Here is a 12,123-nt window from a genome sequence, read left to right as displayed (position 1 = left end):
AGAAGGATCACTGTGAGTTCACAATGATCTCAAAAATATCAGTCAATCAATCATCATCATCACATGTATGAATTGAAAGAACCAGATTTATGACCAAAAAGAAGTTTTATTGGGTGTGGTAATGCATGCCTGTAATCCCAGAACCTGGGATGTTAAGGCAAGAAGATCACTATGAGTTAGAAGCCAGGTTGGGCTATATAGTGAGCTCAAGCCAGTCTAAACCACACAGTGAAACCCTGTCTCGAAAAAATAAAAAAATTCACTACTACTTAAAGAGATGAGGAAGAAGGTTACAAACAACCCCAGGTCATTATTATATGAAAGTAAAATACACTCTCAACTCTCTAGGAGTAGTTTACTACCGCAAATCCAAAGGATTAAGTAGGTCTAAGCAAAGGTGACCTGGTTGGGAACTCAGAAAAATCTTGTCTACTCAGCCTTCTCCCTGCAACAACATTCTCAGACTCTTACGTAGAGCACTGGCCCAGGACAATCAAAAGCTGACCTTTTCCTGGATATGTTAAAGGGTCTTTCACAACACTCTGAGGATCCTTCCCCAAATCAGAACTAGCCAAAACCAATTATAAGACCAAACGGGCTGGTGAGATGGCTCAGTGGTCTAAAGCATCTACTTAGAACAAGCTTAGCAAAGCACAGAGACTGGGGTTCAATCCCCCCAGCACCACATGCCAGCCAGCCCCGCCCCCTGGTGGGCTGAGCTGGCCACACACACACACACACACACACACACATAAATAAATAAAATTTTAAAAAAAGACCAAGGGACACTCCAAATGCTCCAGTCCCTCCTCACACTCTCTTATAGGCATGCAATTTTAGTAATCCTATGCCTCAAGTTTGTCTATAAAATGGGGATAACAATATCATCTACCTCATCAGACCATTGAGAAGATAAAATGAATTAGTACAAGTACAGCACGCACAGTAGTGTCTGGTATACATGCTGTGTGTGAGAGCTACTGCTCTTGGTACCACTATTATTATAGCCATGCTAATCCATCCATGGCATACACTTGTGGACAGATGATGTGTCCATTTCACAGCTCTTCAATTTTCTGAGACTGAAGGTTGGCTAAGTTCTCTGACCATCAATAATTAGAATTTCCTTCTTATCCTACTCATAAGACATTATTATGCATATATGCTTTTTATTTTTTAATTATGAAGAAATAAATTGTAATGACTGGTGTTATTAAACAGCATATTAGCCAAACCAAGGAAACAACTTGTTTTCCAGCTATATAAGCAGATATCCCTGGAATAAAAGCTGAGACTTATGTATATTTCATATTAAACATTTGTTTATGACAAGGACTTACCCTAATTCCATTTCAGGTCAAATAAAGAAGGAATCATTATATCTTTGACTCAAAATTCTTTGGTAAATCACCCTAAGAAAAATACCAGAAGGTACAAAAGCTATTTGAAGAGTAAAAATGACATTTGGCCACTAGATGTAGTCAGCTTTAGTTCCCACTTGATCTATTTAAAACCTTAATTGGCTTGCACTTGGCCGAAGCACTGACAATTTATATCAAGTACAGTATTTTGACACTGTGGGATTCTCCAGAGTTGGCTGGATTAAAGCTTACGTTCTCAGCTATAGAGAGAAAATCCTTTTGGAGTTATGAAAAAAAGAGAAGTAATTTTAAATTTCTATCTGAAATCTTCCTCAGATCTTTTTGAAAGTAAATTATTGAAGCTAAAATTGAGAGCGTGGGTAAGTCGGTGGCTTTTCAGCCCACTTTGCTGTAACAGGAAGCCCTAAGGACCACAGGGCGCACAGCTCGCGGGCAGCGCGCCGCAGCTGGCCCCTAGCACCGCTGAGCCTCTGCTCTCTACCAGGCCCAGCAGCCTAATCGTGCCTGCCATTTCCTGTGCAGCTAATTCCCAGGAAAGGCCAACAGTCGCCTAGTAAAACGCCCCAGAGGAAAAAAGAGTGGGACACAAGCCTCATTGAATAAAAAGATAGTTATAAGGAACAGCAGAGCCGGCAGGTCGGTTCCTTTCATCTTTTTGTCTCCCACAAGGCTATTAAAACATTTTAAACAGTAAAACTTTAAGATAGTCATGAAGATAGAGTAAGTGACAAAAATAAACCACAAAACAAAGGTGTGTGTCCTTCCCATAGAGGGGACAAAGGACTCTTCTATTTGAGAAGACACGCTGCACCCCCTGCAGACATTAAGGAAACAGCCAGTTTGTGGTCAGGTTCAACATCAAAGAGGCTAAATTCAAATTCTCCACTAGATGGCCCTAATGTGTACTAAATAAATAGCCTTAATTTTCATGACAAAATAAAATATGGCATTTTTAATACATACGTGATTGAAGAAATCCTTTCTAAGGGAAAAACCATGTGATAATCATCAAAAAAGTTTAATAAAAATTATTGATTACCTAAGAAGATGGAGAATTGAATGCAAGCTTTTATCTCCACTCCATTCAAATACAGAGGAAAATGAAAGATAAATTCACGGGCAATAAAGAATGAGAGACAGCAGGCAGCAGACCAAATCTCACTTTCAGGAAGCTGTCCACGTGATGGCTGAGTGCCAGATGACCTAAGAAAAGGTAAATCCAAGAACCTGCTGAGGGGGCCATGAGGAGCAAGTCTACACCCAGAGATTTTGGGGGGGGGTCAAGGACCAACCCCCCCTGCCAGCTGGGCATGGTGGTAGACGCACACTTACAATTCCATACTGGGAGGCTGAGCAGGAGGATGGTTATGAGTTAGAGGCCAGATTCACCTACATGGTAGTTTTTTAAAAAGAGATGTCCTTCTCCCTAAGTCCTGGGAAAACAGTGGTTTTGGGGGAACTTAAAACAAAAGAATATTGGACAAATCTACATAATGGCCTACAAGAGCCCCCAGTCCCTTTCCCCTGTTTGTTTCCCTAAGAGCTGTCAGTCAAAGCCAATCTATACCCTCCCAAACCAGATACTGATGGGCCCTACTGGCCTGTTAGCCCTCCAGCAAAGCTCACTGTTCACTGGGCTCTCCCCCTCCTCCACACAATCAGCCTTCTGCCCTCTCTCTTAAACAGACAAGCCTGATGTGGCAGCACATGCAGAGGTGGGGAGAGGGTAAAAGAATCATATGCATCACATGCAGCTGCCAACTACCATAATGAATGCAATCATTATCTCTCACAAACATGTACTGATAAAAGTATAAAAAATGAAAAATTTACTTGGATTCCAAGTTTTGTGGTCCTTAAATTTTTCAGCTGAAGTAAGAGCTCACTTCCTTTGCTCTGGCCTTTTATTGAGATATTGATGGCCAAGATTTTCCGCAGAAGCTCACAGAAGCACAGATATCCAAATAGCATACAGTAAAAGCAGGCAAGCATGACATCTAAACAAAAGGGCTTTCATCAGGTAGTGATGAAATGTTCTCCCTCGTGGAAGAAATACAAGCCCTCTTTCCCATAGGACACAGATATCTACAACCCCTATTTTAAAATGCCAGCCCACCTGTTAATTCCATGCACGTTCCCTAAAAGAAAAATCATTATATGACAGTTTTATTAGCTTCAGAAGCCCTAAGGAGGATTTGATGAATATGTCTTCACTTTGAGAAAACATCTACAGGGAAATTATTCAGAGTTGAGTGAGACAGCATAAGTGGCAGTTTTAAAAAATGGCCCCCAATTTTCAGACATGCCTTCTGTAGAGAGGCACAGAATCTAGGCTACTGCTTCCTGTACTGGAGCAGGATTGTGATGCCTTCAGACAATAGTATGTGACATGATACCAGACAAAAAGGCCAGGCAGACTGCAGTATGTGCTATGACACTTAGACCTGGAGCCCCAAACTGCTAGTCCTGATGACTCTGAGAAAGTAAGCTTTGAAGAAAGCAAGCCATATGAAGCAGTTGAGTAGATCCCCTCTCAGCAGGTCTAACTTTTAAGCCAGCCTGCCCTGAGGATTGAAACCTAAGAATTCAAAATAGAAAGATCAAGCTCAACCATCCCTCCAGTGTCTCTTCTGTATGGACCCACAAAATCCATGAATATAATAAAATGATAGTTTCAAAATTCTTTTCTTGTTCTGGGAAGCCATCTTCATGGCTGAACTTAGGGCCCCTTGGCTCCCCAATAATTATAAATATGTTTTAGTGTCTTTACTTTTGCCGTGGGTTGCACTGGGAGTGGTAGATTGGAATTAACTTGATGGGATTCCAATAACTTTGGGATTACACGTATTGGCTTCTTGGACTGAGACAAGGACCTGGAGGTGATTCCTGCATTTGGTGCCCAATGTGGCCTGATCACATGACCTTCCCAACACAAAGACCACTTACCAGAATCATGTGCAGGCGACTCACTGGACCTTGCATGACCAATGTGAAGGTTAAAAGACAGAAAGGAGAATAAGAAAGAGAAACAGAGGAGACTGTGGAAAAGGATTAGGAAGAGAAAGAGAAGAAGAAATAAGATCAGGAGGAAGTGGAGGAGATGTAGGAAGACAGTGGAGTGAACATTTGTGGCAGTTTCAGCTCATAGTTCGCTGGCTCTAAGGCAAGGTAGCATGGAAGAAGGACAACACAAAGGAGAAACAGTTGGGGCAGAAGGAAGGCAGAGGGCAGCAAAGCAGCGAGCTGATACTACAGCAGAATAGCACAGAATGGCGGCTTACAAAGAACAGAAAACTACTTCTCAGGTGTTCCATCGCTGTTAAAAAAGCTGTATTTGGAGAAGTTTGTAAAGAACCTTTGAATACTTCATGCCAGTCCAAATATTGTAGGTGCTTGAATTCAGCAAACTAACTCAATATAGTTCAATAGTCAATAATAGTAGTGAGTTGCCAGCACAACTGGCAATTGTCCAAAGAAAGACAACAATATGTATTGTATTAATTATTGTAACTGTCCTACTAACCTGTTATGGAACTATTTCATTGCTATTTAAACTTTTTTCTCATTAAAATGAATAACAAATAAAAAAACAAAACTCTTTTATTATTATTATTATTATTATTATTATTATTTTTTTTTTTTTGTACCAGGGCTTGAACTTAGTACCTTGCCCCTGTCAGGCAGGTGTTTATGCCACTGAGCTATCTTCCTGGCCTGCTTCAAAATTCTAAGTTGTGCTATGTTGCTATGTCAAAATAGTGACTGCAGCAGAGTGTGGGAAGCAAAAATATTTATTACCACTATAAATGAGTAGACTCATTTTTTCTTTTTCTTTTTTTTTTTTTTTTTTTCAGAACCAGGGTTTGAACTCAGGCCCTTGCACTTGCCAGGGAAGCACTTATTTCCCTGAGCCATCTCCCGGCCCCGAGTAGACTCTTTTTCCAAAAATATTCTAGTCATTTTAGAATGAAAGTTCACAATACTTGGGAATAAAAGCTTTCCTGCATAATTTGAAGTAATCTTAGCTCATACATATTGTTTTACTTGATGTTATTATAGCTCCAGGGCTTCAGGGCAATCAAACATATCAAGCCCAATCCCTTGTTTTTGTTTTTGCTTTTTTTTTTTTTTTTTTTTTTTGAACTAGGGATTGAACTCAGACACTTGCACTTGCCAGGGAAGTGCTTATTCCACTGAGCCATCTCCTCAGCCCCAATCCCTTGTTAATACTATCTGACCAAGAGCTTCGTAACTGTGAAAGTACTAGGGTGTAGTGCCCAGGTGCTGGGGCTGGAACCCAGGACCTTAAGCATGCTAGGCAAGTGCTTTACCCCTGAGCTACACTCTGGCTCCAAGTGTATCTTAGCTGCAGAATGGAAAGAGAGAGCTAGCAAAGGCCTTGCCCTGTAAGCCCTCATTTTGAATTTTATTCCATGAATACAGATGCTAATAAAATGTGTCCTCAAATTTCCCCAAAACACAGTTTACTGGCATTTTCCTGCTAAGGATGTTATGCCATGTCCTGATTCTAGCTGTGAAAACGTCAACAGTGTTGCTGGCATTATTTTTGTTTGTATTTTAAAGTCACACAAGCTAAACCCTCAATGATGCTCTTATTCCCCCTGTAAATAACACCTCCAGTAAGGATAATAAAGTCCTATAAATATATAAAATTCTTCCTGGGGCTGGGGAGATAGCTCAGTAGAATAGCACTTGCCTGGCAAGTGCAAGGGCTTGAGTTCAATCCCAGGTTCTGCCAAATAAAATAAAATAAAATTCTTCCTCAATTAAGAAAGCTTTGTTTCTGCCATTCTTGGATCCAGGTTCTTGAATTTATGGTTTACTTCTAAAATAAGAAAGTCAACCACCACCCAAAACCAGAGGTGGTAGCTCAACACTCTGGAAGGCAGGAGTGAAAAATGCATGCCCCACCTGGTCAGACCCTGTCTCAAAATAAAAAATAAAAAAGTGTGGGAATATAGCTCAGTTGAGGCCCTGGGTTCAATCCCTAATATTACAAAAAAGAAAATGTAGAAGGTAGATTTTTTTTCTACAGAATACAGAATTATAGAATCATAGTACTGCTGCTTGTTGACTTCAAGGTACACATAACAGCACTGCACAGATCGAACAGTAGATTATGCCAATATAAATGTGTAAATTTAAGATCACAGAGTGTGCCATTTTTTTCAGTTTTCACCTGTCCAGCTACCAAATGTTATTGAAATAAGCAATTATTTTGAAGCTACATAATACAGAATAGTGCTTTGCTTTCCATATAGGAAACTAAAATACAGAAAACTTCAGAAGTATATTCAAATGCTTTACAAAAATATGAAATGTGGGGCTGGTGAGATGGCTCAGTGGTCTAAAGCATCTACTTAGAACAAGCTTAGCAAAGCACAGGGACTGCGGTTCAATCCCCCAGCACCACATGCCAGCCAGCCCTGCCCCCTGGTGGGCTGAGCTGGCCACACACACACACACACACACACACACACACAAATAAATAAATAAAATAAAATAAAATATGAAATGTATTATCAGACAGTTTCTGCAAATTACTATTCCTTTTTTTTTTCTTTTTTGTGGAACCGGGGATTGAACTCAGGCCCCTGTGCTTGCCAGGCAAGCACTTATTCTACTGAGCCATCTCCCCGGCCCCTACAAATTACTATTGACCAGGCAGAATTGCAAACACCAAAGAGATAAACCACTAATAGGAGAGCACATTTCAGTGAGTTTGTACATAGTGAGTGTCTATTCTTCAAATATGGGACCAGAGCTGGAGCTCGATGATTGCTTCTCCTGAGGCAAGAAAAGCTGTAAATATATTCAAAGCATCTCAGGAAAGATGGCTCATCCCAAATGCCTGTGTAGGAACTGACTGGAAATGTGTTTTTTTAATGTTGCAGAACCCACAACTATGGTGTTTGCAACTGAGTCTTGCAATATCTTAAATGCTTCTGTTTGTCATTGTTACCATAGCCCCTTCTATTTACATGATTTTTCTCCTGTTGCAGATTTTAAGAAGCTCTCCATATACTCTCTTCTCTCATCTATCCTACCTTACCATTTTTTCTTTACCTTTTACACACACATATCCTCTTCCTTTCAATGAACAGCTATGGAGGGAATCAGCAGATGGTTTCAAACAAAAAGGGAAAGGGTTTTTTTTACAATGTTTTTACAAACTCAGGGCTTCACACACATGTTAAGTGAGGCTAATCCACTAACAGCCACACTCATAGCCCATACCAGAAAAAATTTTTGTCTCTCTATATATGAACATTTGTCTCCAACACACACCCTTGAAACAAGAAGATAACTCTTGTTAAATAAAAACCACAGGTAATAATTTTGGACTAGGTCCCTACACTAAGTCCCAACAGATCTGACCAAAAATAAAAATGGAGTCACTCATACTAAAGTTCCACAATGTCATACCAAACTTAAGTTTCATCTGACCTTCCTAGATAAGGAGCAAAAGGTTTCCCAAATAGGTCAGTTTCTTTTCTTTTTAAAGATTTATTTATTTATTTATTTATTTTGTGTGTGTGTGTGTGTGTGTGTGTGTGTGTCCAGCTCAGTCCACCAGGGGGCGGGGCTGGCTGGCTTGTGGTGCTGGGGGATTGAACCGCAGTCCCTGTGCTTTGCTTAGTTTAGCTTGTTCTAAGTAGGTGTTTTAGATCACTGAGCCATCTCACCAGCCCCCAACAGGTCAGTTTCTTCAGGCATAATAGGAAAATTCCCTCTGCTTTACTCCTTGTTAAAAGTAACCTGCTGTTAGCAAGTTCTTTTTCTATTGTTTGGTGTCTTTGTTCCTATCTTACAATGAAAGTAACTGAAATGTACAACTTTTTGTTTGTTTCTGCTTTCTTCAACTCCCATGTACAATGTAAAGACCAATGTGGTGGCACAAGGCTATAACCCCAGCACTCTGGGAACCTGAAGCCAGAGGATCCTAAATTCAAGTGCACCTGAGCAATTTAGGAAATTAGCAAGACCTTGACTCTAAGTAAAAAATAAAAAGGGACTAGGGATGTAGGAGGGTACAAAGGCCCTGGACTTAATCCCCAGTACAAACAAACAAGCACCTGCATACTAGAATAAATGAAAACAAGTATTAAAAGGAAAATGGATATACTTTGAATTCATAATGTTAAATGAAATAAATCAGACACAAGATAAATATGGCAAACGAGTATAAATATAGGCAAAAAAATCCAGTTAATGGGGGAAGCAGTAGCAAGAACAACAAACTAAGTATGTTTGAAGCTGAGGAGTATATTGAGTGGGATTACTGGCAATGTGTCTTTCATTGTAATAAGTTTGTAAAATTAAAACCAAATTCCTCTGCTCAGTCTGTTAGAAAATTCCCTCTATTTTATGGAATGAAGTACTGCTCAATTCTGGAATCATAAATAAAACAAATCTTAAAATCTTTAAATTTCAATGTACCTTTATTTGAGGCAGGATTTCACCATGTAATTCAAGCTGGCCTTGAACTTGAACTCACGGTGATCCTCCTGCTTGCTGGGATCACAGATATGCACCACTACACCTGGTTTGTGTCCTCTGACACCCTTATGAAGATATTTTTTGGAGAAGTGAGGACCAGCTATGTCCCACACACATGACATGGAAGGGCACTACCACTTAATCTATACTCTTAGCCCAACAATAATCTTTTTAAATTTTCTCTTTTTACGATCAATTAAGGGAAAAGAAGGAAAAACCGGCTCAGTTGTCAAGCAAAGAGAACTTAGTCCAGGAATGGTGACACATTCCTGTAATCCTAACAGCTCAGGAGGCTGAAACAGGAGGATCACAAATTTGAGGCCTTCCTGGAAATTTATTTATTTATTTTGGGTTTAAATGCACTTTATTTTTAGACAACCTACATGATGTGTTTTTTCCCAAAAAAACAATGCCTCCACTCCAAATAAATCACGGTCAAAATAAATGAAGCATTCAAGATGACATCAGTCCCATTCGTCTAAAATCCTGGTATTGTGTAGATGACAAGCAGCAGCCAGTTATGACAAGTGATAGATCCAAGGTTACCATCAAATCCGTTAACATTTTTCTATTCCTAAACCATCCTTAAAGAAAATCATAAATGGGGTCACACCATCCTCATGGTAGTCCAGGAGAGCAACCATGCCATCTGGATTCATGTTTGCACCAATAAAGAACTGATAGTTTTTGAAATTAGCAAGGATGTGCTTGATTTGCTCTGCAGCCCCTGTCATAAACGGTTTTACTCTTTCTGGTCTTTGTTCTTCAAGTTTGCCTTTGATTGATTTCATATAATCTTTGATGTATTTCTTGTAGGCCTCTTTTGTGAAGCTGGTTTCCTGCAAGTGATGGTTCATTACAATATCTACACCAGTGACTACTGTGCTTTCGGTGCCTTCGCCCTCTGGGCCTTCAGCGGAGGCATTGCCACCAATGAGCGCGTCGTCAACGGCACCTTCTGTTCTACTAACCATCTTGCCCTCCACCTCCAGGCACAGCCCGTCCACGATCTCCCGGATCTTGTAAATGTCGGAGAACATCTCATCGTGGCTGATGAGGTCCGGGTAGATAATCATGATGGTGGCTGAGGGAGGTGGCGGCCGCGCAAGCTTACCAGGTGCCGGGAGGTCAGAGCGAGCACGGTGCAGCCCGAGCGGCGCTGGGGGCGGAGGGGGGGGGGAGGCAAGTGGAAAAAGCCATCCTGGAAATTTAGCATGAGGTCCATTCTTACTTGTGGGAACCACTGAAGCTAAAATTGATCCTATGTGGGAGGGCAGGACAAGGCCTCATCGCCTAAAGCAGTGAAACTACCTCAGTCTTGAGAAAAGCATCCTGCCTGGACACTGTGGAATATTAGTTTCCAGCAACCTTGTGTCTTGCAACTTTGTAAAGGTATAAAGGCCCTTACTATCACTGGGGGAAGGGGTCTTCTAGCCAACCATACAGATGGGCCAACACCTGACCTAGCTCTTGTCTCTTTGTCTATCTTTTCCTCATTCCTGCTGCCATTTCTTCCCAGGTACAATGGATCATACCGAGAGACCAACAGATCCCTACATTTGGTGCCCGAGCAGGACGCCCAGTATGAGATAAGTGTGGGCAGCAAGAACACTTCCAAAGAGTGCACATAAGGGATGTGAGTGAATTGGTTAGATCAGTATTCTGCACAGCCATGCACTGATACTGGCACATCAGGTGTAAAGCATGGGGATAGAGGCCCACTAGGGCCAGAAACTAGTCCGAAACAGGTTCACAAGTGCCAAAAATGGGTTCCCTAGGGCCAGAGAGATAAACAAGCTTAAAGAGAAAAATCAGTTTGAGAAAGCCAAAAGGGAGAAAGTTACATTGAGTTAAAAACGGGACACAGAGGGCCAGGGAGATGGCTCAGTAGAATAAGCACTTGAGGGGGCCAGGGAGATAGCTCAGTAAAATAAGTGCTTGCCTGGCAAGAGCCTGAGTTCAATCCTTTGTTCCGCTAAAAAAAAAAAAAAAAAAAAAAAAAAGGACAGACAGCGTATCAAGAATCACAGATGTCTATAGATGTATATAACAGTTTGCTGTTTTCTTGGTTCCTGGATTTACATCACTTTCTAAGACCACTGTAAGGATCTCTGGGTCTCAACGTGATTCATTCTACCCAGGCAGAAACAGTGGCAGGAATGAGGAAAAGATAGACAAGAAGACAAAAGCTGGGTTAGATAGTGACTTGTCTGCCTCGTTGGCAAGACAACCCCTGGAGCAACAATATGGATGTTTATTTATACCTTTGCAAAGTTAGTAACGTGACACAAAGATGCCTCATAAGTAATAGCCAACATTAACTAGTCAGGATGCTTATCTCAGGACTGAGGCAGCTTGTCTGCTTTAGGCACCGAGGCCTAGTCCAGCTTACACACACTTGATCAGTTTTCTAGCTTCCGTGACTTCCAACAGACACCACGGAGGACTTAGATGGAGTACTGTTTTAATATCAAGTCCCAAATGGGCCAAGGAGGACAGACCAAAGGTATAACAGATAGTATTTAAACACTCTATCTTTGTTTAGTTAGATAAAAAAAGTTAAAAAGCTCTTTTAAATTGCAAGCAATTGGTTCCAAGTAGCACAGTGCCGCGAGGCAGAGAGGCACAAAGTGGGCCTCATGCTCTGGTCCTAGGCTGACCCAGCTGGGATTCCCCAGATGCCTGTGTGTCTGCATGCCTGGTACAGCCAGAGAGTCACACATTCCATCAACTACAGTTCTGTATCCCTGATGCTACGTGTGCTTATAGCACACTGTGGCCTTGGTGTTGGCTCTGCACGCTGCTGGCATTGAAAATTCATTAGGCTCAAGATAGCGCTTTCCTGGACAAAAACAAAATATCCAGCTGTCAGAGCCAGAGGGACAGCTGGCACGAACAGTACCTGCTCACAGAGGCCATGGCTACAGGGCCATGGCCCCCTTAAAGCTTGGGGAGGGACCTGGGTCCAAGAAAACCCATTGCAGATACTAAAACAGTTGAGTTGCTGCTAGCAGCTCTCCCAGCCCTGAGACTACAGAGTAAAGGCAACCAGAGGCAGAGTTGCCATACAAAATGATCTCCAGGTTTTGCCTGGTGTCATCAGTGCTGTTCATACAGGAAAATCAAAATTATAATTCAATCCACCCAAACCATTGTTTAAATCACTCCAAACTCTCTTATCACTCCATTGGTCATCCTTTCTTTGATAAAAAATTTAAAA

The 12,123-nt window shown here is 41.3% G+C and overlaps 1 pseudogene across 1 annotated transcript; it reads right to left on the bottom strand.

Annotated features, from left to right (window-relative positions):
• Positions 1-9,257: 9,257 nt before the first annotated feature.
• LOC101566728 lies at positions 9,258-10,017 on the bottom strand (annotated as a pseudogene). The gene has a single exon (XR_001117259.2). The product of XR_001117259.2 is annotated as a translationally-controlled tumor protein pseudogene (transcript).
• Positions 10,018-12,123: the final 2,106 nt, after the last annotated feature.

The sequence above is a fragment of the Octodon degus genome, unplaced genomic scaffold (genome assembly GCF_000260255.1).
Source record: "Octodon degus isolate 3935 unplaced genomic scaffold, OctDeg1.0 scaffold00115, whole genome shotgun sequence".
Classification (NCBI taxonomy): Eukaryota; Metazoa; Chordata; class Mammalia; order Rodentia; family Octodontidae; genus Octodon; species Octodon degus.
Note: the sequence above shows the minus strand (reverse complement) of the source record. Positions and strands in the feature narration are given on the sequence as shown.